This window comes from Triticum aestivum, chromosome 6A (assembly GCF_018294505.1).
Source record: "Triticum aestivum cultivar Chinese Spring chromosome 6A, IWGSC CS RefSeq v2.1, whole genome shotgun sequence".
In the NCBI taxonomy this organism is placed as follows: Eukaryota; Viridiplantae; Streptophyta; class Magnoliopsida; order Poales; family Poaceae; genus Triticum; species Triticum aestivum.
In genome coordinates, this window is record NC_057809.1 from 92,261,901 (window position 1) to 92,268,418 (window position 6,518).

Genomic DNA, 6,518 nt, shown 5'->3' on the forward strand with positions numbered 1-6,518 from the left:
GTAAAGATTTATATATGGGAAGTCCTGTTTTGGTTACCGGAAAAGTTTCGGGTTTTACCGGTAGTGTACCGGGACCACCGGAGGGGTCCGGGGGTCCACCAAGTGGGGCCACCAGCCCCGAAGGGCTGCATGGGCCAATTGTGGGAGGATACCAGCCCCAGGTGGGCTGGTGCGCCCCCCCACCAAGGCCCAAGGCGCCTCCAAGAGGGAAGGGGGGCAAACCCTAGGGCAGATGGGCCCTAAGGCCCACCCCAAGTGCGCCTCCCCCTCTCCCCCTTGTGGCCGCCACCCAGATGGGATCTGGGGGGCTGCCGCCACCCCTAGGGAGGGAACCATAGGTGGGGGCGCAGCCGCTCCCCTCCCCCTATATATACTTGAGGTTTGGGCTGCCCAAGAGACACGAGTTCCTCTCCTTCTTGGCGCAGCCCTACCCCTCTCCCTCCTCGTCTCTTCCGATGCTTGGCGAAGCCCTGCTGGAGTACCACGCTCCTCCACCACCACCACGCCGTTGTGCTGCTGCTGGATGGAGTCTTCCTCAACCTCTCCCTCTCTCCCTTGCTGGATCAAGGCATGGGAGACGTCACCGGGCTGTACGTGTGTTGAACACGGAGGTGCCGTCCGTTCGGCACTAGGATCATCGGTGATTTGGATCACGACGAGTACGACTCCATCAACCCCGTTCTCTTGAACGCTTCCGCGTAGCGATCTACAAGGGTATATAGATGCACTCTCCTTCCCCTCGTTGCTGGTTTCTCCATAGATAGATCTTGGTGACACGTAGGAAAATTTTGAATTTTTGCTACATTCCCCAACAGTGGCATCATGAGCTAGGTCTATTGCGTAGATTCTATGCACGAGTAGAACACAAAGTAGTTGTGGGCGTTGATTTTGTTCAATATGCTTACCGTTACTAGTCCAATCTTGATTCGGCGGCATTGTGGGATGAAGCGGCCCGGACCGACCTTACACGTACTCTCACGTGAGACTGGTTCCACCGACTAACATGCACTAGTTGCATAAGGTGGCTAGCGGGTGTCTGTCTCTCCCACTTTAGTCGGATCGGATTCGATGAAAAGGGTCCTTATGAAGGGTAAATAGCAATTGGCATATCACGTTGTGGTTTTTGCGTAGGTAAGAAACGTTCTTGCTAGAAACCCATAGCAGCCACGTAAAACATGCAAACAACAATTAGAGGACGTCTAACTTGTTTTTGCAGGGTATGCTATGTGATGTGATATGGCCAAGAAGAATGTGATGAATGATATGTGATGTATGAGATTGATCATGTTCTTGTAATAGGAATCACGACTTGCATGTCGATGAGTATGACAACCGGCAGGAGCCATAGGAGTTGTCTTTATTAATTGTATGACCTGCGTGTCATTGAACAACGCCATGTAATTACTTTACTTTATTGCTAACCGGTAGCCATAGTAGTAGAAGTAATAGTTGGCGAGCAACTTCATGGAGACACGATGATGGAGATCATGGTGTCATGCCGGTGACAAGATGATCATGGAGCCCCAAGATGGAGATCAAAGGAGCTATATGATATTGGCCATATCATGTCACTATTATTTGATTGCATGTGATGTTTATCATGTTTTTGCATCTTGTTTACTTAGAACGACGGTAGTAAATAAGATGATCCCTCATAATAATTTCAAGAAGGTGTTCCCCCTAACTGTGCACCGTTGCGACAGTTCGTTGTTTCGAAGCACCACGTGATGATCGGGTGTGATAGATTCTAACGTTCACATACAACGGGTGTAAGACAGATTTACACACGCGAAACACTTAGGTTGACTTGACGAGCCTAGCATGTACAGACATGGCCTCGGAACACAAGAGACCGAAAGGTCGAGCATGAGTCGTATGGTAGATACGATCAACATGAAGATGTTCACCGATGATGACTAGTCCGTGTCACGTGATGGTCGGACACGGCCTAGTTGACTCGGATCATGTAATCACTTAGATGACTAGAGGGATGTCTATCTGAGTGGGAGTTCATAAGATGAACTTAATTATCCTGAACATAGTCAAAAGGTCTTCGCAAATTATGTCGTGGCTCGCGCTTTAGTTCTACTGTTTAGATATGTTCCTAGAGAAATTTAGTTGAAAGTTGGTAGTAGCAATTATGCGGACTAGGTCCGTAAACTGAGGATTGTCCTCATTGCTTCATTGAAGGCTTATGTCCTTAATGCACCGCTCAGTGTGCTGAACCTCGAACGTCGTCTGTGGATGTTGCGAACATCTGACATACACATTTTGATAACTACGTGATAGTTCAGTTAAACGATTTAGAATTGAGGCACCGAAGACGTTTTGAAACGTCGCGAAACATATGAGATGTTTCGAGGGCTGAAATTGGGATTTCAGGCTCGTGCCCACATCAAGAGGTATAAGACCTCCGACGATTTTCTTAGCCCACAAACTAAGGGAGAAAAGCTCAATTGTTGAGCTTGTGCTCAGATTGTCTGAGTACAACAATCATTTGAATCGAGTGGGAGTTGATCTTCTAGATGAGATAGTGATGTTTCTCCAAAGTCATTACCACCAAGCTGCTAGAGCTTCGTGATGAACTATAATATATCAGGGACATATATGATGATCCTTGAGATATTCGCGATGTTTGTAGAAATCAAGAAGGAGCATCAATTGTTGATGGTTGGTGAAACCACTAGTTTCAAGAAGGGCAAGGGCAAGAAAGGGATACTTCATGGAACAACAAATCAGTTGCTGTTCTAGTGAAGAAACCCAAAGTTGAACCCAAGCCCGAGACTAAGTGCTTCTGTAATAAAGGGAACAGCCACTGGAGCAGAATTACCCTAGATACTTGGTAGATGAGAAGGCTGGCAAAGTCGATAGAAGTATATTGGATATACATTGTGTTAATGTGTACTTTACTAGTACTCCTAGTAGCACCAGGGTATTAGATACCGGTTCGGTTGCTAAGTGTTAGTAACTCGAAATAAAAGCTACGGAATAAACGGAGACTAGCTAAAGGTGAGATGACGATATGTGTTGGAAGTATTTCCAAGGTTGATCAAATATCGTACGCTCCCTCTACCATCGAGATTGGTGTTTGCGTTGAGCATAGACATGATTGGATTATGTCTATCGCAATACGGTTATTCATTTAAGGAGAATAATGGTTACTCTGTTTATTTGAATAATACCTTCAATGGTCTTACACCTAAAATGAATGGTTTATTGAATCTCGATCGTAGTGATACACATGTTCATGCCAAAGATAAGATAGTAATGATAGTACCACCTACTTGTGGCACTGCCACGTAAGTCATATCGGTATAAAACGCATGAAGAAGCTCCATGTTGATGGATCTTTGGGCTCACTCGTTTTTGAAAAGTTTGAGACATGCGAACCATGTCTATTGGTGTATATGCATGAAGAAACTCCATGCAAATGGACCGTTTGGACTCACTTGATTTTGAATCACTTGAGACATGCAAATCATACCACATGGGCAAGATGACTGAAAGCCTCGTTTTCAGTAAAATGGAACTAGAAAGCAACTTGTTGGAAGTAATACATTTTGATGTGTGCAGTCCAATGAGTGCTGAGGCATGTAGTGGATATCGTTATGTTCTTACTTCACAGATGATTTGAGTAGATGTTGAGTATATTTACTTGATGAATCACGAGTCTGAATTATTGAAAGGTTCAAGTAATTTCAGGGTGAAGTTGAAAGATCGTCGTGACAAGAGGATAAAATATCTATGATATGATCATAGAGATGAATATCTGAATTACGAGTTTGGCACAGAATTAAGACATTGTGGAAATTGTTTCACAACTAATACAGCCTGGAACACCATAGTGTGATGGTGTGTCCGAACATCATAACTGCACCCTATTGGATATGATGCATACCATGATGTCTCTTATCGAATTACCACGATAGTTTATGGGTTAGGCATTAGAGACAACCGCATTCACTTTAAATAGGGCACCACGTAATTCCGATGAGATGACACCGTATGAACTATGGTTTAGAGAAACCTAAGCTGTCATTTCTTAAAAGTTTGGGGCTGCGACGCTTATGTGAAAAAAGTTTCAGGCTGATAAGCTCGAACCCAAAGCGGATAAATGCATCTTCATAGGACACCCAAAACAGTTGGGTATACCTCCTGTCTCAGATCCGAAAGCAATAAGGGATTGTTTCTAGAATCGGGTCCTTTCTCGAGGAAAAGTTTCTCTCGAAAGAATTGAGTGGGAGGATGGTGGAGACTTGATAAGGTTGTTGAACCGTCTCTTCAACTAGTGTGTGGCAGGGCACAGGAAGTTGTTCCTGTGGCACCTACACCAATTGAAGTGGAAGCTTATGATAGTGATCATGAAACTTCAGATCAAGTCACTACCAAACCTCGTGGGATGACAAGGATGCGTACTACTTCAGAGTGGTACGTAATCCTGTCTTGGAAGTCATGTTGCTAGACAACAATGAACCTACGAGCCATGGAGAAGCGATGGTGGGCCCGGATTCCGATAAATGGCTCGAGGCCATAAAATCCGAGAGAGGATCCATGTATGAAAACAAAGTGTAGACTTGGGCAGAACGGCTCGATGGTCGTAAGGCTATTGAGTATAGATGGATTTTAAAAGGAAGACGGACAATGATGGTAAGTATCACCATTAAGAAAGCTCAACTTGTCGTTAAGATGTTTTCCGACAAGTTCGAGAAGTTGACTATGATGAGACTTTCTCACTCGTAGCGATGCTAAGAGTCTGTTGGAATTATATTAGCGATTACTGCATTATTTATGAAATCTTGCAGATAGGATGTCAAAACATTGTTTCCTCGACGATTTTCTTGAGGAAAGGTTGTATGTGATACAACCGGAAGGTTTTGTCAATCCTGAAAGATGCTAATAAGTATGCAAAGCTCCAGCAATCCTTCTAAGGACTGGAGTAAGCATCTCGGAGTTGGAATGTATGCTTTGATGAGATGATCAAAGATTTTGGGTGTATACAAAGTTTATGAGAAACTTGTATTTCCAAAGAAGTGAGTGGGAGCACTATAGAATTTCTGATGAGTATATGTTGTTGACATATTGTGGATCAGAAATGATGTAGAATTTCTGGAAAGCATATAGGGTTATTTGAAAGTGTTTTTCAATGGAAAGCCTGGATTAAGCTACTTGAACATTGAGCATCAAGATCTATAAGGATAGATCAAAACGCTTAATGGTACTTTCAAATGAGCACATACCTTGACATGATCTTGAAGGTGTTCAAGATGGATCAGCCAAAGAAGGAGTTCTTGCCTGAGTTGTAAGGTATGAAGTTAAGACTTAAAGCTCGACCACGGCAGAAGAAAGAGGAAGGACGAAGGTCGTCCCCTATGCTTTTGTCATAGGCTCTATACGGTATGCCATGCTGAGTACCGCACCTGATGTGTGCCTTGCCACATGTCTGGCAAGAGGGTACAAAGGTGATCCAGGAGTGGATCACTAGATAGCGGTCAAAATTGTCCTTGGAGTAATAAGGACATGTTTCTCGATTATGGAGGTGATAAAGAGTTCGGCGTAAAGGGTTACATCGATGCAAGCTTTAACACCTATCCGAATGACTCTGAGTAGCAAACCGGATACGTATAGTGGAGCAACCATTTGGAATAGCTCCAAGTGGAGCGTGGAAGCAGCATTTATAATATGACCTAGAGATTTGCAAAGTACATACGGATCTGATTGTTGCAGACCCGTTGACTAAAACCTCTCTCACAAGCAAAACATGATCAAACCCCAGAACTCATTGAGTCTTAATCACATGATGATGTGAACTAGTTTAGTGACACTAGTAAACTCTTTGGATGTTGGTCACATGGCGATGTGACCTGTGAGTGTTAATCACATGGCGATGTGAACTAGATTATTGACTCTAGTGCAAGTGGGAGACTGTTGGAAATATGCCCTAGAGGCAATAATAAATTAGTTATTATTATATTTCCTTGTTCATGATAATCGTTTATTATCCATGCTAGAATTGTATTGATAGGAAACTCAGATACATGTGTGGATACATAGACAACACCATGTCCCTAGTAAGCCTCTAGTTGACTAGCTCGTTGATCAATAGATGGTTACGGTTTCCTGACCATGGACATTGGATGTCGTTGATAACGGGATCACATCATTGGGAGAATGATGTGATGGACAAGACCCAATCCTAAGCCTAGCACAAAGATCGTGTAGTTCGTATGCTAAAGCTTTTCTAATGTCAAGTATCATTTCCTTAGACCATGAGATTGTGCAACTCCCGGATACCGTAGGAATACTTTGGGTGTGCCAAACGTCACAACGTAACTGGGTGGCTATAAAGGTACACTACAGGTATCTCCGAAAGTGTCTGTTGGGTTGGCACGAATCGAGACTGGGATTTGTCACTCCGTGTAAACGGAGAGGTATCTCTGGGCCCACTCGGTAGGACATCATCATAATGTGCACAATGTGATCAAGGAGTTGATCACGGGATGATGTGTTACGGAACGAGT